Source organism: Mirounga angustirostris, unplaced genomic scaffold (assembly GCF_029215605.1).
Source record: "Mirounga angustirostris isolate CCGP_5_RB_7025 unplaced genomic scaffold, mMirAng1.0.hap1 SCAF_4, whole genome shotgun sequence".
In the NCBI taxonomy this organism is placed as follows: Eukaryota; Metazoa; Chordata; class Mammalia; order Carnivora; family Phocidae; genus Mirounga; species Mirounga angustirostris.
Window position 1 is genome coordinate 60,555,513 of NW_026991712.1, and position 22,338 is coordinate 60,577,850.

General features: G+C 40.7%; 1 protein-coding gene across 4 annotated transcripts in view; it reads left to right on the plus strand.

The window, feature by feature from the left end:
* Positions 1-9,054: 9,054 nt before the first annotated feature.
* The window catches only part of EYA1 (EYA transcriptional coactivator and phosphatase 1), a 358,798-nt gene continuing 345,514 nt past the window's right edge, over positions 9,055-22,338 (plus strand). For all 4 annotated transcript variants that reach the window (XM_054512561.2, XM_045896404.3, XM_045896403.3 and 1 more), the window contains exons 1-2: positions 9,055-9,194; positions 21,747-21,854. The gene's annotated coding sequence lies outside the window, so the exon portion shown is untranslated. The remainder of the gene's footprint in view (positions 9,195-21,746; positions 21,855-22,338) is intronic.

Consider the following 22,338-nt stretch of genomic DNA (forward strand, 5'->3'; position numbering starts at 1 on the left):
CGGCTAGAGCAACCGCCGGCGGGAGTGACCCGCCCCGGAGACACCCGCTCCCCTGGCAGGCCCCGGTGCAGATCCACCTAACCCTCCCGGGACCGAACAGTCCCAGAGGGCTTTCCTGGTCAGCCTTCCTCACCGCGGCGGGGTAAAATGCCCCCACCCCCCAGGGCTCCGGCCCGAACGAGCTCTCTCTTTTCCTTCCTCGCATCCAAGTATGGTGCTAGATGGGCGTCATTCAGAGCTTCATAAGGAGGTGGGACGCGGGATGGCAGTTGAAGTCCCCTCGCCTCCACCTCTCACACCCAGCACCCTCGCGGAGAGAGCCAAACACTTCTCATTGTTTCCTGAGGTCAAGCAGCAAGGACGCGCTTCACTTAGAAGCATCTCTAGCTGTTTTTTTCCCACGTACTTCTGAGAAGTGAAGTAAGGAAGTGATGCCTGCTGCAGTTTCAGAAGCTTATATTGGACAAGTGTTCGTAAATGAAAAAAATTTGGAACCTTAGGATAATTAACAAGCACATGGAAATCCACGGCAAGCCATAACAACTGATTTTTATCTACCGTTTTATATCCGTCTATTATCCATCTACATATAAAAACCCCGTGATTTTATGTAGTTTACATAAACCACAGGTATTTGGCACTTGCTCTTGTGTTTTATTCCGATACATTCATGAATTGGCAATGGGCCTTCCAAGCCGACTAAATGCATGTTTTAATCTTGGAAAAATAAAATTCCGGTCGACTTACTGCAGTTACATTTTATGAAGTTTTTTCTTCTTCTTCTTCTTCTTTTAAATTGGGAGATAGTCCTCTAAAATCTCCTCACCACCCAGTTAGAGTCCTAAGGCTTTCGGCCTCTGGTTCCACTACTTCAGTGATATCTAGTAATAAAATCTTTGCGGTCCCAGAAGATAATCAATCTAGAATTTCTTTCTTTGGATGTTTACATCATGAAGAGTTTTCGTTACTAACTCAAGACATGTTAGAAAAGAAAAACAAAACTGAACATTCTTATGGAGGGAATATTTTTCTTAAATCGTGACTTGACTGAGATATCAGTGGTAGCACTCTGATTTATCATCCCTTTCCGAAGAAAATTTGTGTTCGATTTTACTTGTCAGATGATGCATCCACATTGACAGTTTGTCTTTTGATTTTATTTACGATAATACAAACTTTTAGCAAATAGAAGGTACATTCTGAAGCAAAAACAGCTTCCAGGAGTAAATCGCATTTTCGCATATCTGCCTACCTGTTTAGCTACCCAAAACAGATCATAAAAAGGTCTTTTCATCTTTACTTCTCTAATTCTTGAAGGCTTCAGACATCTCTAGATAAATGAAATTTGAATGTCACGTTTTAGGAAGCCTATGCATTATCGCATCTTGGGTTTGGACAAAAGAACTGTTCATAATCTTTGGGGAAATAACCTACATCTATTTAGAAACAGCCTGGGGAACGGCATCCCTCTTCGAGGTTCTTCCGCAAAAATCCCCGCCGGCGAGCGGCTTGTACAGCTATGTCCGTAGACACGTCACTATTCAGGCCATTATCTTCCCTCTTCCACTCTTATTGGATAAGTGCAGCTGTGAAGAACCAAAACCAATATATATTGCAAAAGAATAAGGGAGATTCTCGGATTCTAAAGCCGTACCATAATTTCTAGTTTCACTTCGGTCTTCCCCACCTCCCCCACCCTCCTATCCCATTTGCAGGACCACGTGTGCGATTCTGCATCCCACAGTCTGTTCTCGAATTTCTTATATAGTTCCCCCCCCAAGTAGTAATAATAATAATAATAATAATGCCGAGGAGGTAAAAAAGCCTGAAATCAAATTGCAGAGCCACCAGGCAGAGCGGCCGGATGCGCCTGCACACAGTACCACCAACCCGGAGTGTTCGGGGCTTTTCCGAGAGCATCAGAATGTGCCGGCGTCCTAGGCTTGAGGAAAAAGACGAGGCTTACGAAAGAAGCTAGACTTCCGTAGACTCAAGACGCAATCGACAAAGAAAAACCTCCTGCCCGAGGTGAATTTTGCTTAAGTATCCGAATCCGGCTCACGTCGTTTCATGGTCTTTGGTCTTTGCCACAGCCCCCCGTGCGCGGGACCCCAGACTGTCTCTCTCGGTCTGTGTGTCTGTCGGTCTCTCTCTCTCTTCTCAAGCTTCCTAGCTCAATTTTCACATCAAATGAGTCATCCATGTTTGATCCTTGCAGCCACATTCGCATTATTTCTTGAACGGTAAACCCTTCTTTCCGAGGCAAACGGTTTGATCAGCATTTCTAGCTCACGTTTAATGTTCTACATACTTTCACACCCCCCGGCGCCTAGTCTCACTGACAACCAATTCCATCGGCACGGAGTGCACGTAAATGCATGGTGTGTTTAGCCTTCATTGATGTCATTGTAACTGATTGTGCCTAAGAATTCCCCGTGTTGCTGGAAGGACACCCAAACCTATTGAATTAATGACTTGAGACTGCTAACAAAATTTTACATAACTTCAAAGATTAGAAATTGCTACAAGTGGTCGCACTGAAGTCACCACAGGGATCATGTTATACACATACACTGAAGAATAACCCCCTTCTCCCTCCAACAAACATTTTGCCCCAGCTAATCCTGTAGTTTCCTTAGCTGATTGTGACATGATTTGAGTTTTCCTTTTGCATATATAAATAAATTCTATGATCTGAAAGGAAATATCCATATCATGTTAGATTTAGGCAAATTATTGAGCTAGGCATTTATTTCAGGATCTACAAGCAAATTAAAAAATGAAATCCAGGGACAAGGATTTCAGAGTAAAATGGCCATTAGCTGTCAGCATGCTGTGCGTTCTGAAAAAGTGAATGATAAAATTTATCTGTTGGGATTCCCCCCCACCCCCCCACCCACCCATACTCACCATGAACATACTGGTTTGGGGCTATGATTCAGTTAATATATGGATTTATGTCATGTAAAAGTACTGGTTTATATGATGCATAAGGCAATTTTAAGTTTTATTCCTTCAAGGATAGCTTAAGCTATCAACATTTGTTTGATAAAATGGAATACTCTAGCAAAACAAAGGAAGCAAACAAAATGTCTGGTGTTAGGAGAGAAACCACATGGAGGCAAAGAATAAAGCAAAACAAAGAAAAAAAACAGACAAAAACAAAAACAGAAACAGAAGAAGTCAACCCCAATCAGCAATTCAGCTCTCTGAATATCTGACTAATATTCAAGGACGCATTAGGTTTTCATTACCAAGAACAGCTCTTCAGTGCCTCTTGTTACATGTTAAGAAATAAAGACAATTACAATGTTGGAAACATAATTTTCCTCACCATAAATATTTTATGCTTATCAAACAAACAGCGGATTGTTTGCTTTCTCCTTTCCACTACTCCTTTGGCACTAATTTTGGCACTTAGATGGTACTTGGTTTGGCATGCAAGGCAAGGCAGTTTGAAAATTATCTTTACAGCTACCTCTAGTACTGTTCTTCAGGCTTACTGTTGGTCAATAGAGAGCTGATTGTTTCATCTAAATGGCCTCAGTCCACAATCTATGCTTTTATAGGATAAACCCTTCATGTTCCATCTATTCAGTGATTCCATGCTTTCTTATCCTGGGCTTTCTACCTGTTTAGTTTTATTTTTGCATGATGACAGAACTCACAAAATGGAATCAATTTTAAGAAAATGTTAAAAGTAATTTACAATTATAAACCAAAAGTCAACAAAAGCACTATCAGCTATCTGCCAAAAACATGGTCAGGAAATAGCAAATGAGATTTAAGCTAGATAAGCACAAGTAGTATGTCTGGGGAAATATAATCTAAAACTCATAAATTTGAGGTCCAACTTCATACTCTTAATGAGTCAAACTCCCAAATATTCCCGTTCTGCTGGCCATTAGTTTACTTATGGAGCATGCAGTTCTGTTCTAAACTATGCTGGAAGAGCAATTATGTTGGGTATTTTTTAAATGCACCTGCAATTTTATTCTCGGGGAAAAAGGTGTTGTTTTAAAAAATTGCCTAGTTGTGAGAAAGAAGAATAAATCTGATGCTTGTTTGTCATATGATATTACAGAAATGTAAAAAGAACAATCAAGCCATTGCCTTTGGAGTGGGGGCAGGAACAAGTGACTGCCACATCAAGGAATCATATTCCCCCACAGCACTTGTTAGATATCATCTCTTTATAAAAGTAAAGGCAGCTTACAAATGGATATGTTAATAAGTAGAATGATCTGGATAAAAGCAAACTGGAAGCTCAGGAAAGCTCCAACTATAACAGTAGCTGAGAATGAAAAGTATATATGTGCCAAGGGAGAAAAATGATAAAAAGAACAGAAAAATCAGACAAATTAGATTAAATATGCAGAAAGACTGAATCTCAATAACTTTGGAAGGTTCGCCTAAAAGGAAAAGATCAACACAACAGGTATTATTTTTTTTAAATAATCAAATGTACAATAAAGTTTACCATAGTAATTATGAGACATAGGATATGGGTAAAACGTCACTTTGAAAATTAACCTTAAGTCTTTGCTTTAGCAGAAAGCTGACCCAGAACCCTTGTGTTGTACCCCACACTTGGTTTCCAAAGCTATAAGTGCATAAAACATCCTCTCATTAGATACCTCCAAAATGCCTGGTATGTTCGGCTCAGGTCATAATCTCTAGGTCCTGGGATCCAGTACCATGTCGGGCTCCCAGCTCAGCGGGGAGTCTGCTTCTCCCTCTCCCTCTGCCTCTCCCCCTGCCTCTCCCTCTGCCTCTCCCCCTCTCAAATGAATAAATAAAATCTTAAAAAAAAAAAAAAAGATGGTGAGGTAAAGGCATTATACTACCCTTTCTTTTAAAAGTCACCTTAAAGTGGAGGGGGTTTGGAGGGATGGGGTGGCTGGGTGATGGACATTGGGGAGGGTATGTGTTGTGGTGAGCGCTGTGAATTGTGTAAGACTGATGAATCACAGACCTGTACCCCTGAAACAAATAATACATTATATGTTAATAAAATTTAAAAAAAAAAAATAAAAAAAAAGATTTGTCCTGCTATCAACAACAACAACAAAAAGACTTTGATGATGTTCTCTGGAAGTCTTGATAGGGGGAAATGTATTTGCTAATGTTAGTCAACAGTAAATGGATTAGAAAATCAGTCCTAACGTAACAAGAAATTGGATGTAAAAGTCAAAATTTATGGCTCACGTAACAAGTTCCTGTCTAGTGAGTCAATTTCTCCCTGGTTTGCCTCAGACCGTTTTCTCGGGGAGCAATAGGCATAGAAATTAACTTTCAGATCACAGGATATTTCAGTAGACTAAAACTCACACGTACTTTTTATAATATAAAGGCCCTAGAGCATAGGGATCAGTCTTGTGCACAATTTTTCTTGGTATTATTATTCTAGTGCCTTCCATTCATGCTCTTTGGCCAGATACATTCTACACTGAAGGAGTTAACATGATGCTAACAGAACTAAGTGATTTAGCTAAGTGGAAAAAAGACCAGTACTAGGGGAAAAAATTACTGATCTAGTAAAAGAATGATTCCTGCACATAAGAAAATTTCTAACTCACACCTGAAGAGTTGGCTTGACTCTCGGCTGTTCCCATATGGTCCGGTCTTCTCCTACTGATGCTCTGAAGCAAATCTCGATCTAAGCTAGTGGGCTGGATCTTTGTCCTCCTTTTAAGGAAAATTCCCATTAGGTGCATTTGACAAGTTTTTCTATATGAAATTACACTGCCAAACCAAATAATAAAAGGATTTTTAAAGTGCTTGTGTGTGTGTGTGAGAGAGAGAGAGAAAGAGAGAGAGAGAGAAGCGCAAAATTTCCTTTGAAACAGGATTGTTCATAACACACATAACCTGTCATTATAGACAGAATATAAATGCTCAATGAACTATGAAACTTCTGTTGATTTTTGCCCTCTGCCTTCTGTGGATCTGTATTTGAAAGTTTGAATAGGACCTAGGTTTAAATATACATTTCTGTCACATGTGTTCTGTGTTTATGCCATAAAGCTAGAGTACAACTCTACACTTAAGCAATTTCTGTGCCCTCATGTGCAAAAAAACCCTGTCATTTCTTTATCGTAATTAAGGTAGGTTAGGATAGCAGTCAAGATTAGTATTTTATGACATGTAAACAGCTGAATGTTCTCAGTCCAATATAAACCAACAGATACATAATTGATTCCTTATGGTATTTACTAGTTACATGGAAATTCAACAGATACATATATCTATAAATACACCAATAGATGAATATAAACATATATATTCTCAAGTGGATAATTATGAATGTATGTTTTATTGGGTTTTGGCTTGGTTTTTACAAAGGATATTTTAATTTTTATTAAAAATTTTATTCAGACTTGCAGTCATGTCAAATGAAAAAAGTAAGTATATTTCGTGTTAGAAATAAACCTATCTTAGGTGGTATAATGCATTTGCAGATTGTGACCCTATGCCCTAACAGGACTATAAATCCACACTGTGCCTGTGATTGATTTGGGATTTGGATTTCTGATCTGGCGGAGAGATGTGTAAAAACCTCAAGTAGTCAACAGCTCCCTATTGGCTGAGGGGCTCGAGAGCATTGTTTATTCCAGCAAGTGTCTGGAATACATTATACTCAATAAATTGGCTCCTGTTACTCCCGTTTTGGAGAATATGAAGAATTTGTATACTGTGCAAAAATAAGTGTACTTTGCCCGAATAACAATTTTCCTTGATAGAGAATTCTGAATATGACTTTATCTTCTGAATCTAGTACTGCCAATATTTTAAACACGTGACATTTCCTAAAGAGCAATAATGAAATAATTCTCTACACCTTCAAATTCAGAAACTGGTTCAAAGTTTAGATCTGTTTTTACCCAAGACTATATGAATCTAGGTTTTGAGAAGTTAAACAAAATAAAATGGTAGGATATTTGGGCTGGGAGCTGTTCTATATATATATTTAAGGACATTTTAGGATCAGGGATCAAAAGTCTCTGTATTAATACATAAAAATTTTAGATTATATGTTACTTCTAAATTATGAAGATTGACTTTTTAAATATGATCTTCAAATAAATACCATGCCTGTAGTCTTTGACAAAAGAAACTTTCATTGCTTTTGGTGATTTCATAGCAGACATATATATTTGGTAGTTTGGGGTTATTGTTGCTTCTTCCTTAAATAAAGCTTTTGATGACCTATGCTCTAAAAGACTCTGGATTTGCTTTTTTATATTATAAAAAAATTTTGTATTCATAATGGGTAGAAAGGATAAGCAATGGATTCAAAAAGGCAAAGCCATCCTCATCAACTGGCAGATTTGGTTAATATTTCTATTAGGACAAGATATTTGGGTGTTATTGGGTTAACATAATTTATCAGTGCACTGACTTCTACAAGAAGACTCCTCACCTGATATATACCGTCTATTTTGGAAAGTTACAGAGTCTGCATACATATAAATATTTAACAGTTTGGGACCAAAAATCAGTCTTTGTGTGTATTTCTATTTATTTCCTGTGTGTTGGTCTATCTCAGAATCTATAACCTACGGTCTTTGAAGGTGAAGGATTCTGACTCTAACATCATGGTATTTCGTACATATACTTGACTGATATAAACAACAGTAAAGCATGTGAGTCTAGATGAGTTTGAAAGAGTATGCACAATTATATTTGTATTCATGCCACGCTTTATACTTTCCAAGGGCCTTTTGCCTACATGATCTCATTTGATGTGAATAATTGAGTGAGGAAGGGGAAGGCATTTTATTTGAGAGGGAGAGAGAACTGCAAACATTTTAATGCTCACTGAGAAGCATGAGTCCTTATAAGAGCAGATCATCAAAGTATTTGCATATCTTTCCCTGCTTGTGATTGGATTCCCTAATCAAGTAAGCGGAAGTTCCCAAAGAAGGAGTATCTCAGGTTACAGGCCTGTGGTGAATGCTTCAGCCAATGCCTAAATACTTAACAGGTTGAATCCAGGTTGTCTCTAGCCCCCATTAACGCACAGATAGAGAGGGATTTTGAGGTTACAGAAACTTCCCCCTACCCTCCCAAAGGGTTCCTTGATGCAAAGAAAGGCAAAAAAATTAATAGAAAGGATACTGGGCCAGATGGGACATTCAGTCGAGGCTGAACGATTTTGGGTAATCCACTTACTACTCTTTGTCTCAGTTTCCTTAAGTTAGAGTACATACCTTTAAGACCACTTATAAAATTATTTGAATCCCAGATGTCTTAGTAAGTTTCAGTCTGACTGCTTATTCCTTTAAATCCTCCCCACCCCAATAGGAAAAAAAAAAAAAAAAGTACCATGTCACTCCGCCTGTCCTCCCCTTCAGGTCCACCTCAAGCACACCTAACTCCCCCATGTTGACAGACCAACCCCCACCACCCTCTCCCTCAGGTTAAACACTGCGAGGGCTGAGGAGTCCTAGACACCCCGCGGGGCGTGGGCAGCAGGCCCAGGCTCCAGCTCGGGTGCGGAGGAGCGTCGGGGCCCAGAGAGGGGGCCGGGGGCCGGGAAGGGGGTACTGGGAAGACCGGGGTTGCTGGGAAGAGGGTTCCCCTCGCCAGCGCCGGCCCTGCTGTCGCTGCGCACTCGGAGCCGCGCAAAGGGTGCCCCTCAACCCGGAGGCACAGGCGCATTTAAGAAGGAAAGAAAGAAAAAAGCCACCACTGGCTCCGATTTCTGGAAGCCAGAGCAGTTTTTGCCCTAAACCCAGAGACAGGACCCCTTCTTAGCGCTGCCCTGGCCTCTCCGTTACCCATTGTCGGTTTGTTTTTGGAAGAACCGGTTCCTCAGCCCCTCGTCGCCGCAGTTGTGACACGAGTAAGTCCTGCGGCCGGGACCCCGTCTCCGAGCACCCTGCCCCCGCGCGCTCTCTTCCCACCTTCGGCCACGCCGGCGGCGCTCCGGCCCCTGCCCGGGCTGCCCGGCCGCTTTGGCCTCCAGTCGGGTTGCAGTGACGAAGAGACTTTGTTGTGAAACTAAATCTGACCCTTTGGCTCCCAGGCAGCGGCCGAGAGCCCGGGGCCGCTACCGCCCGCGGCCCCACTCGGGGCGGGAGGGCGGCGATCGGCGCCCGGGGAGCGGCGGAGGGGGCGCAGCCGCCGAGGGGCCCCGGCCCCCGCGCCCAGCCCGCCGGCCGTGTCCGAGGCGCGGGCATCGCCGCAAGGTACGCGAGGACACCTGGAAGGGCGCGGCGGCGCGCGCAATAATGGGGCCGCGCGTCGCCCCTTTGCCTGGCAGCCTTAGGGCGCTCGCTGCACGTGGAGGGATGTGTCTGGGGCCGGTTTGTTTTCCTTCCGGGAGGTGGTGACTGATTGGGACGGAGGGGGACGCAGGGGGGTCATCTTGGCCCTATTTGATGTTGTGATTGCTGTCTTGGACGTGTGCTTGCGCTCGAAGCGCCAGTAATGGGAAACATTTGGGGAGCAGTCGGGGCAAGCAGATATTTATATTTAGCGCTTTCTAGCCCCCGGAGTTCCTTGCTTTGGCCGAAAGTGAGTTGGTTGGTCCAAATCAAGGAGGCCAGTTAAAAGTAGTAGATGAATTGGAGAGACCAACGACGGACACATTAATATTTCTAGGAATAATTAAGAAAGCAAAGAAAAAATAAACAGGAAGTTAGGGCGAGGTGGGGATAATGCATACAGTATAAACAATTTTTATCGTTTTCTTTGTTAAGACCCACCCAACATTTTTGTTCTGGTGGCCACGCTGATGAATGCTAGCTCGGTAAGTCATCTCATAAAACTCAAAACCTCTTGAAAGAATTGGGTGGGAGGAGGATTCAAGCCTGTAAAGAATTGTGAATTAATTGTATATTCCAAAACATCGGTAGCAAGTATCTACTCAGCAAACAGGATGCCAACTATGAGTGAGAAGTGGAAGAATAATGTAGAAGCCGGATGTCCATGTAGAACAAGGAAGGCATTCTTCCATCCTGTGCAGAGACCCCAAGTGTCCTGTGTCTCAAGCTCTGAGCTGTTCATTCAGCCAACGCTGGGAAAGGGGCCATGTACCAAGCGTCTTGTTACATGGATAAAAATGGTTTCTGCCCTGAAGGAGCAGTGTGGTGGACAATTGTGACCTGCTGTGACTACTAGGGGGAAATTATAGGCGCACAAGGCTTCCTGGAGGAAAGGACTGGATGAGCCTTGAAAGCTATGTAGGAGACGGGGTGAAAGGTGCATCCTCTGGGCAGAGATTTGTTGGCATCAGGGGCATCTAGAAGTAGCCAGGAGTAGCTGCAAGTGAGTAGGAGGGACCTGGGATGCTGGAGAGATGCGCAGGGAAGGTAGCTGGGGCCAGATTGGGAAAGACTTAGATGTCAGACCAAATCAGACTAAATCAGACTTGTTCCCTGCTTTGGGGGAGAGCACAATCTAACAAGTTTCACAATTTGGAACATGTAAAGGCCTTGGAGAGCAGGCAGAGGACTGTGCTAATTAAGATAAATTACAAAATAGGAACTATGAAAAAAATCTATTAGTGGGATTATTTCCCCTATAAAAAAGTCAAAAGTGTTCACAAAAGGTAATCAAAGAGAGGGTAGAGAGGGAACACTACAATAACAATACTGTTTTACTGTTATCTTAGTAACCTGAAAGGCAGCTTCTAAGTGTCCAATTAAGCAGTTAACTTACATCATAATTTTTGGGTGTAAAAACTAGAGACAATTAAGCATATTGGATTATAGTTTTATGATCTTTCGTCCTTTACAAAAATGCTTATCATCTGCTCAACATAAACTTACTGAACATGTACTATGTGTAGGATGCAATAATCTCTCTATCCTATTGAATGATATTAATGTCATTGTATAGATGAAGACACAGGCTCAGAAAGGTTAAATTTTCCAAGATCACAGAGTTGATAAGTGTCAGAGTTACCAACTGCAACCCTTACCCTCCTACTCTAAGCCTTCAGTAGCCTTTTTCACCCTTTGATTCATCAGGACTAGCTCTGTTTTTGGATTTCTCCCCTTTATCTTTTCTATCAGTGACTTTATTTTTTTTAAGATTTTATTTATTTATTAGAGAGAGAGAGAGAGCATGTGAGAAAGAGTGAGAGAGAGAGGGAGGGAGGGAGCAGGGGCAGAGGGAGAGAGAGAAGCAGACTCCCTGCTGAGCTGGGAGCCCAACGTGGTACTGGATCCCAGGACCCAGAGATTATGACCTGAGCTGAAGGCAGACGCTTAACTGACTGAGCCACCCTGGTGCCCCTCTATCAGTGACTTTAAAGTAGAAAGCTAAAGTAGTTGTTTTTAGGTTATCGTATTACACAAAGCTGGAATCTATTCATAAGTCATTCCTTGCAGAATCCTGAGTCAAAGAGAATCTTGATTGACAGGCAGAAACTAACAAAATGAGGATTTCACAAGGATGAGTCAGTTCCTCAAATATAGAAGGATTGTGACTTGAAAATAGGTCATTTGCCGAAGAGTTTGAGTGTCCTTAAGCTCAGTCAATGCCAGTGGTGTTGGGATCCAGGGCCCCCTGGCCAACAGACATGTCCTGTGGAGGGAAATCAGAAAGTTAAGTAACTCATTTTTAAAAAGACATTTTGGGCCTAGAAAGGAGAGCCCTCAGGGGATATTATTAATCTTAAATGTTTCAAGAATGACTTTGTATAGGAGGGTATTGAAGTATATTTGTGTAGGGGAAAAACTGATGCTAGAGAGGGGGTTTTGATGGGTCTATTTCAGCTCAGTCTAAGGGAAAACCTCCTAAAAATTAAACCTTCCAGCTGTGAACCAAAAGACTTGCCATGCTGATGAAATCTCTGTCCCCAGAAGTGTTCCTGCAGCAGCAGGCTGGCTATCTGTAAAGGATGTTTTCGGTGGCTCACACTCTAGATGGGAATTTGGATTCCACAACTTCCTTCTGTGGCCCCATCACAACATCTCATACCACCTATATTCCTGTACGTATGTCACCCATTAATTGTTTGCTCATGGAGTTGTGGGGAGGCAGATTTCTGAAACTTTTCTAGTGTTGCTGTAAAGTAAGTTATCCCTTGATTTTAAGGAAAGAGTGAAATTCATGAAGCCCTGAGTCAGTGCCTCTTTTCTGAGAGCTTAATGCTTTCTCCATTACTGTCTTTGTTTTCCGTGTTTTGGCTTCTGAAACTGCAGTCCCGCAATCTTATTCCATCAAGCAGTCCTTACTCTGGTCAAGAAGCAAGTAAAAGTAAGAGTCAGCATCCAGGAAATTAGGAAATTGCTTTGCTAAACTTCAGCTATGATTGTCAAGGGTAAAGGAGTAGTGTTGGAGCAGAGCAGGGAGGTGTTTATTCTCTAGTTTCTCCTAAACTGACACATGTAATATGCATTAATTCTAAGGTCGAATGATGAACTTGGATCCCCTGTACTAAATATGTTACTCAATGACCTGGATATTGAAGTCTATACTATATCCATGGCTAAAATTGCCTTCAAATTTTAGCAGAAATGGCATAAGAGTCTGAGAAATAAATCTTTCCATTTATTTTTTTAGAAATAAACCTGCTTTTTCGGGGCGCCTGGATGGCTCAGTAATTAAGCGTCTGCCTTCGGCTCAGGTCATGATCCCAGCATCCTGGGATCAAGCCCCGTGTCAGGCTCCCTGCTCAGCGGGAAGCCTGCTTCTCCCTCTCCCACTCCCCCTGCTTGTGTTCTCTCTCTGTCAAATAAATAAATAAAATCTTAAAAAAAAAAAAAAAAAGGAATGAACCTGTTTTTTAATTTTGACAGCTGAACTTTTTTTGTAGGCTAAGCACAGACCAAGTACTTTATGAATCTGACTCGGGGTATTACTGAAAACCTGACCACCATTCCACATTCTAATTTATCTTCAAAAATTAAAACCTTCAGGATCTATCAATTATTGACATGCCAATTGAACCTTAATATTAAAGAACATTGTATACTTTTTAATCCTCATCTCTTTTTTTTTTTTTTAAGATTTTATTTATTTATTTGACAGAGAGAGACACCGTGAGAGCAGGAGCACAAGCAGGGGGAGCGGGAGAGGGAGAAGCAGGCTTCCCGCGGAGCAGGGAGCCCAATGCCGGGCTTGATCTCAGGACCCTGGGATCATGACCTGAGCCGAAGGCAGACGCTTAACGACTGAGCCACCCAGGCACCCCTAATCCTCACCTCTTAAACCAAGGAGATGTTTTAAAGCCACTTTTCACTTTGACACCTAAAAATGAACATTATTAATTGTTGGACCCATACGGTTATTAGAGAGTAGTGTTGGTAGATAAATGGCTAGACAAAGATCAGCACTAATGTCATCATGTTTGATTTGGAGGGGCAAGGGCAATTATATTATCAAAATGTTACTTCCTTGATGGTACTGGAAAAAAGAGGTTAACAACTAATAATAAATGTGAATTGTGGCACATTAAAAAAAATCAACTTTATTAGTGTATAATTCAGTGAGTTTTGATAATTATGTTCACCCATGTCACCACTACAATCAAGATCTAGCACTTCTAGTGCTCCAGAAAGTTCCTTCGTGCCCCTATACAGTCAATCAACCGCTCTCTACCCCCATCCTGGGCTCTGGTTCCAGGCAACCCCTGTCCTGCTTTTCATCCCTACGGGTGAGTTTTTGTGGTGTATTTTTTTTTTTTTGTGGTGTATTTTTTTTTTTAACGATCTTATTTATTTATTTGACAGAGAGAGAGAGAGACAGCGAGAGAGGGAACACAAGCAGGGAAAGTGGGGGAGGGAGAAACAGGCTTCCTGCTGAGAGGGAGCCTAATGCGGGGCTCGATCCCAGGACCCTGGGATCATGACCTGAGCCAAAGGCAGACGCTTAACAACTGAGCCACCCAGGCGCCCCAAGGTTTTGTGGTGTATTTTTAACATCTTAGGAGGTATTCGATGGTAGAGCTACATAAAAGTAAAGGAGTTGATGTTTCATATCTCCTCTTTGTCTTTTGAATAAAGTGAGAATATTCATCACTTAGTTATAGTTATTTACTTAACTTAGCAGAAAACATAATCACTGAATGGTACCAGTGTAGTTTGCTACCAGTTATTCTAGACCTTGTTATTTTAAAACTGAAACTACAGTCTCCGTAGGCTGAGAAACTATTTCTATGATACACTGTATTATAAAGTACACCTGTGGAGGACTGACAGTACCCTACAACCAGTAGATGTAGCAAAATTAATACACCAGCCTGGTAAAATTTTAGATACATTTCTCATCTGTGATGATGTTTTAGATTATCTTATCTTGAATGCCTGCATTTATTCATTACATATGAGATTTATAGGCCTGTGGTTCTCAAGCAATATGCTACCACACCCCACTGTTCCTCAAATCCCTCATAGGTGTTCCACCAATTATAATTAATGGGAAACATTTACTATTTCTATGCTTGAGTATAAAGCATTTTATGACAATGGCTGTCAGACTCAAGCAGCGGAGTCATGTGGCATGGTGATTCACCTTGCTGAAAGACAGGAGAAAGTGATCAGAATGGCAATAAAAGAGCCCATATTTATTGGAATGAGGTTTGACTTTTCATCTTGAGTCCATGAGAGCAGATTCTATTCAAAGAGCAAAGTTGAGTGGAAGAAAGAGCAAGTGACCCATATGTGATAACCATGCATACTTTTATCAGCATGGTGATGGTCTACGTCAACAATTTAAGGCTTTCAAATGTCCAGCCACGGTTTTTATATTCAAAAGTTCTTCCATGAACAAAAAAATTTGGTAACCTTTGATATAGGGAGATTCATGAATGCTGTCAAGATCACAGGTTCTGTGGTAGTAATTTCATTGGAATATTCTTAAGATATGACTCTCATGTTTCATCCCTCTCCTAGGGTCAATGTTGTATGTAAGAGAGATCTGAATAAGTGAATTTGACCTCATTTTCTAAGAATTACTACTTTCAACTATCATACCTTTTGATCCTCTAATTGCAGTTTGGAATTTATCCTTAAAGCTTTTAAAAGAGGGAAAAGAACTTGATGAATGCAGATCTTGATGTGTTATATGCTATAGTGTAAGTGTGAAAAAAACCCAAATGTCCCACTTTATGGGAATATTGCCCTGATGAAATAGGAAGTACATGGAAATTAAAAATGATAAGTGAGTGTAGACCATAAAATACTTATGGAACAATGTTAAGAGAAACCAGAAAAATGGAAGCATGATGATTCACTATGATTATAGTTTTGTAAAAGTAAGTTGGATTGATGGGATTATGGGTGTGTTCCTTTAGAGTTTTCTTAATACTGTTCATGTACTACGTGCTGCATTAAAATACTGTGTAGGTCTACTGCTCTTGAAAACATAGTTTGAATTGAACTTTAGTTACTGAATAAACACATGCCATTAATTTTCCTAATTCACATCAGCTCATTTGATTGTCCCCTTGCCTTCCATTCTTCTTCTGAAGTTAGGAGGAAATTGCATATGGTGGAAGCAGAAATCTGGTCATATTCATATAGAAATTCTATAATGAAAAATAGGCTTTATACTTAAAACTTTAAAACAGCAGTACCAGTAAATCAGTGGAATGGCTATAAAAGCAAATTGTTGTAGAAATTTATTTCTGTAGAAACTTCATCTCCAGCTGTAGAAGACTTTTCACCAAAGTAGAGCTGAACTTGGTTTTTCATTAATGGTTTCAGTGGTTGGGATGTGCTCCTTAACAATCTAAGAGCTCATTGAGTATCTGGTTTCCGAATCTCATTCACCTGAGTATGCCCAATCTCTGTTTTCCTTGCTATAACCAAATTTCTTAGGAAGGTGAGCAACGCAAAAATGAGGTGGCAGTGCCACACGGCATCTTGTGGCTTTGAGAGCCCTGGAATGGTGAGTTACGTAGGTCCCTGGAGGACATTCACCCAGTGGTTCATTTCACTGCAGGCTTCTGTTTGTAAATTTTCTTAAAGGCCCCTTGATTTGATATGTTTATTCAATCTGTGGTTGTAGTCTTCTGGGGACATACTTCAGAATAGCCCTTTTCTTTTCTATAAAGCAATGTTCAACCACCAGTTTCCTTCTGCTTCTCAGGAATGTTAGAAAACTCAACACTTGATGAGAAAGCAAAGATTAAAGTGATGGTGTGTTGTAACGAAAATACTCTTTCATCCAAGGAGCCACAAGTTATTAACAGTGTCTGATGGGTCTCTGGTTCATTAGAGGTGACTTATGTGTCTTCTAAAATATAACCCATTTTTCAAAACCAGCAAGAAAAATTAAAATACAGATGATGTATAAAATTTTTAAAAATACTATTTTCTTCCCAATCATATTAGTCTCTACCTTATTTTTTTCAATCTAGAAGGTTTGTCCCACGAGCCTGCCTGACTAGACCCTTTCTCTGTTTCATGCCTCTGTAATTTATACTTATGCCAAGTTAACTTCTCCCAATATTTTGTTTTGACAATGGCCAGGAGGTTTGTGATGATCCAGAACTAAGGTAAAACAAGATGATGTTTACGTGTAAGATGAGGTGCTATTGCTTATTTTATCAACCACCTGGCTTTTGCTGATGGATAGAAATGAATGGAAAGGACCTATGTAGACTGAATATGGATTTTACTGAACCCAGGAAATTTTAGGTTCAGAGCTATAGAGTATTTTTCTTTTCAGCAGCAAGGGCTGATCATAGACGTGGGGAGAAAAATTGACATCCCAGGGAAAGTTTAAATTATAGCAGGAATGCACAGAATAGATTTTTCGCCTCACATGCATTAAAGTTGCTGTATTTAGAACTATTCCGTGCTTTAAAAAGTAACATGCTTGGAGGCACCTGGGTGGCTCAGTCATTAAGCGTCTGCCTTTGGCTCGGGTCATGGTCCCGGGGTCCTGAGATCGAGCCCTGCATCAGGCTCCCTGCTCAGCCAGGAGACTGCTTCTCCCTCTCCCACTCCCCCTGCTTGGGTTCCCTCTCTAGCTGTCTCTCTCTCTGTGTCAAGTAAATAAATAAATAAATCTTAAAAAAAAAAAGTAATAAGCTTGTTATTTGCCATAGGGCCAAAATGTCACCTCAAAAAAAAAAAATAGTAAAAAAAGAAAAACAAAACAAAAAAAATACAAAATGGAAAAGAAAATAGAAAAAAATAGAAAAAACAAACAAACAACAACAAAATGTGACCTCCAAGTATCACTTAACTCTACTGGTATAATTATAATGTCATCACTGGGGGCCCAATTTCGTAATGCATCTGGGCCCCCAAAGGAAATTTCGTATGATTATGGTATTTGTCAGATTGAGTCTCAGTTTGATGCTTTCTGATGAGTCTGTTTTATCAGTGTATATGTCTAACATTTATTTGCTATTGTCTATTTGCTAGTACATGTACGCTAATTTTAGTCTCTTCCTACCCCACACCCCCAAGAGTGGCAAATCGAAAGGAAGTTCCTAAGGCTTCCATTACTCCCGTGTCCAGTGAGTCCACCTACCAAAGTTAGCTTTTCAGTGGTGTTTCATCGACAGTCCAGGGGGTTGGACCGAAGGAGGCATAGTCCCCTCAGATGTTGAAAAGACCAAACGGGGCCAGTACTCCTTGTTTCCTTCTTGCCCAACATGCCTCCCACTCTCCCTCTTGCTGAGCAGAACCACCTGCATGATTCTGCTCAAGACCACATGCCTAGGCTAGCATCTGGCCTGGGCCTGTGAGCGCAACACCGCCCTGAACTGTGAGTGCCTGTCTTCTGTAAGCTACAGTGGCCTTGGAAGGGGCTGATTATCACTTTCTGCCCTGGGAGAACATTTTGCTCAGGTGGCCTCATGTAGCTAGCCAATAGGAAGAGTCGAATCATATTTAAATATGTGCCCAGCTGTGCAGCTGTTTCTCGCTATTTTGTTCAGTTGATCTTTTCTTCCTACTTAAGGAGTTGTTGAAATACATTTCAGAAAGAGGCTTCCAGGCTTTTCCTCTGTGCTCAGAGTGGATAACTGACTCCAGAATGATGACATTGGCCAGCAGAAATCCAGGCTGTCTCTCAGTCCCTTGTCTTTTGATCAGGGAACCTTACACTTCAGTGGCTACGGAGCAATGGCCTTCCATGGTGTGTAACTCCAGGGGGCACCCCTCTTTTTTTTTTTTTAAAGATTTTATTTATTTATTTGACAGAGACGCAGTGAGAGAGGGAACACAAGCAGGGGGAGTAGGAGAGGGAGAAGCAGGCTTCCCAAGGAGCAGGGAGCCCGATGCGGGGCTCGATCCCAGGACGCTGGGATCATGACCTGAGCCGAAGGCAGATGCTTAACAACTGAGCCACCCAGGCGCCCCACGGGGCACCCCTCTTATGGAGGATGCCGTAATAGTTGACTCAGGAGCGGGTAAGTAAAGGATTTGGCCTTTTGTGGTAAATGTACCCGGCTTTGGCGAGGTGAGTGCTGGGGGTGGCTGTGTGAATGGGTATCCAACCGCCACCAGACTCATGGTGCCCTGTCCTTGTAGGGAGACCTCTGATATCAAGACATCTGCCTCTGGTGCTCCACAAATCTCCTAAAGCAAATCTCAACCCACTGATCCTTCCATCAGTGTGCATCTGCCCTCACCATTCTGTATCTAGATGAGCCTCCTTGAACATTCCTCTATTCCTTCTTTTCTAGGAAGCACTCCTTGGTTTAAATGAAGTCCCTGAGAATTTCATCTCTGAGTACTCCATATGTGTTTATGTGTAGGTCTAAACAGTTTTATGAATAGCTACTCTCTATGTGTGCTGTAAGTAGGTAAATAGGTGGTAGGTAGTCTATCTCGTATCAAGTAACCTGCTTTTCCTTGAGCCTGTTTCTTAGGTACTTGAAATAGGTAAATAGGTAAATAGGTAGGTAGGTAGTCTATCTTGTATCAAGTAACCTGCTTTTCTTGAGCCTGTTTCTTAGGTACTTGAAACAAATGTTCAGGACCAGAAATTTGAAGGATATTTTTAAAGTTGATTGAATCATAGCACCACCATTTACCTGTCCACCTACTTCTGACTCAAGAGTTCACATGTATTAAAAAATTGCCATGCATCAATAACACTCATTCATTCATTCATTCTGAATATATGATGAGTGCCATATGTGCCCTGAACAAGAGAGTAAGGCATGGGCCTAGCCCTCATGGAGCTACAGTCTAGTGGGGGAGACAGGTAGAGAAATAATTACAGTCCCATTAGGTAAGTGCTATAATGGGGGCAGGCTTATTTATAAACCATGAAAGATAAAGTCCAGCAAAGGAATTAAGGGTTTACTAAAGCCAGGCTCCTAAATATCAGTAGGCCCAGTCATGGCATCTATTGCATGGTTTGGATTGACATGTAGAAATCTGGAAACAACTATGCTGATTTAGCAAGCAGTGGAGGATTTGTAAATAAAGTCCATGGCTCTCTGTGATTTTTTGATTTTTGAGTGGTAGTCTTTCTCAGTGGAGACATCTATCTGAAATAGATGAATGCTGACTCTTTTGACTTCTCAATAAGCTCAGTCTTTTCTTTTTTAGCCCAGGAAACAATAACAAATACAGCATTTGGTACAGAAGAGTTTCATCTTCAGAAGAAATAAAATTACAAATGAAATACCTTTCATGCTCATGTAACTTGACCATTCCTAATACCTTAAACTGTTCAGTAAGTTCAATATGGAAATATGGCAAAGAAACACATGGGAAATAATCCTGGAATATCAAATATACAGATTTTGATTGAAACATGTTCTCAGGACAGGTATGGAGAGGATGGGAGTTTAGGGGAAATCAGAGGGGGCTTTGTCTTGGGCCTGCTCCCTTCTGTGAGGAATGAGACCGGGCTTTGTCTCGCCATATATAGGTGCACTGTGGGCAATTCGCGTGAAAACACTTTGTAAAGTGTTTGACCAAGGTAAGGCAGGATTATTATTATAATTTTTAAAAGTTGCCTTATCGCCTAGAAAATTTAATGTGCCTCAAGAGAGGAACTCAAGCAATGAAAAAAGTCTAGTTTCTATAATATATCTTCCTTGATTATGCAAGGAATCCTCTAGAAGCAGTGATGGGGTGATTTTAAGATTCAGTTCTGAAATTTTGAGCAATTTGAAATAGAGTACTATATTGTGTTTTCTTGGTTTAGCAGACCGTAAATATATCCACAGGATTTTTATTTACTCATAACCTGAAATTAAAAAATGGTTTCTTGTGAAAATTACAAAAGCACTGTGTTCTCATAAGTATTCTCAAAATTTGGGGACTCAAAATTTACGAGTCTTATGTTGTATAAGAAGCATCACCTTTGTGTTGACAGTGGATAAGGCATGTATTTTCCAGCACTGATAATTGTGAATGAAACAAACATAAATGAGAATGACTCCAGCATTTCAAAATTACATCCCAAATCGTCCAAGCTTGGGATCTTTTACCTGAAGATTATGTGTGCAAATGCATTCATTCATTAACTTATACATATAAAATATAAGCCTGTAAGATATCATCCAATTGAAATCTCCCATTTCATAGATAGTAAAACTGAGGCTCAGAGGGATTAAATTATTTACCTCAGATCATTCAACTAGTTAGTGGCAGAGTAAGAACCCGAATTCAGATCTCTTTACTTCTAGTGTAGTGGTTTTCCTACCATGCTAACATGCAGAGGTTCAAGTACTTTTACAAAAAGTAATACTGAAGTTAGACTATTGCATACTCAGGGAGCCTGGATAGCTCATCGGTTAAACATCCGACTCTTGGTTTTGGCTCTGGTCATGGTCTCAGGGTTGTGAGATGGATCCCCGAGTTAGCTCTGCGCTGGGTGTGGAACCTACTTAAAATTCTCTCCTCCTCCCTCTCCTCTGCCCCTCATGTGCACTCTCTCTCAAAAAAAAAAAAAAAGAAAAGAAAAGAAAAAAGACTACTACATATTCTCTGTTCTGTAATTTTGTCTTGGGTGATATTAAGATCATGTCAGTTTTTTTTTTCTTAAAATTCCATAATATTTAAATATCTGTGTTGGAGTTGATGTGAGGCACGTAGAAAAATGTCTAAGTTGCCAAGCCCAAGTAAGAGAACCTGAGAATCTCTTTTGGGTTCCTCATTTGAGCATGAGCATGAAAATCAATTCAGAAAGACAGGAAATAAGAATGGGCAGCCAGATGACTATGTTATTTTTTTTGAAGGTAGCTAACTGCAGAATATATTTCAACATACTGTATTTATTGTCCACATCTTGAAGCATCCCCAAAGCCCGTTCTTCTCAAAGGTGTTGAGTCTCTGAAGGTTCAGAATTGATCAGCCGTGAAACTGTGACCTAATGTAAACTTGCTAAGAAATAGTATAATAATATCCTTGCCCTAAGGGTAAAACACTCAACTCTCGATTTGCTCTTTTATCCTCACTCAGACTACAATCATATCTCTTTGTTACTATTTCCTCTTCGCATTATGGTACAATTGACGTTGATAAATAGCTTGGAGAAACTGAATTCAAAAAAAAAAAAAAAGCTCTTGTACTGTTGGCTCAAAAATAATGTGTGCAGAAAGCCCTCGAGCTGGCCTCTCCATTCTTTTTCTTCTCGGGCTGCAGCTGCTGACAGCAGACACACTGAGCTATAATTTGGCCACATTTGGCTCATGTAAATTGTGATAAACAGTGAGCCCATAATATTTATTTTAAAGATTCATTCAGTGAAGGTAAGCATTCTTGACTTGTGTCTACATGCAAGCAAATGGAAAGCTGCAGATGCAAAGATCAGTTCTTGATTTCATGCCACACAATTAATACGGCTGCTTGATGCTCTATTCTTCACAGGTGCAGGGGTGTTGGGACCGTTTGAAGAAGTGTGTAGCAAATAGCCCATATATAATTCAGAAGAAAAAGTCTTCAATGGAAGACCCCCAGGGGATAAATGGACAGTCTGTAAGTAAACAGAATGTCAATCCAAAGGAAAGAGTTATTACTTTTAAAATTGAAATTACTGTTTTTGTTGTAACCTGAGTGTCTGGAAATTCCTCAAAAGCTCTGTACCAATTTTTAATGATTTTAGAAGTTATGAATTAAGTAGTACACTATTTAATCAGCTTAACCTAATCTGTATCTATCTTAGAGATATCGGTTATCAAAAGTAGAGTTCTAGAAGAAAAACGCCAACCTTCAGTATGACTTAATTACACCAATATGAATAATGTAGTTTTAAGGCTTACATTTTCCTTTGCCTCTGGGAAAACATATAGTTGTCTCATAAAACTTGAAATTAATGTCTAAGTTTTGGATTGCCTTGTGTGTATTTGTTTTACGAATACGTGTGTGTGTGTGCATCTTTCAAATGTGTATTTAGTGTTACTTTGCCATTTTGATAAACTCTTGAATGCGTTTTAAGTTAAGGAGAACCTGAGGTTCTTAG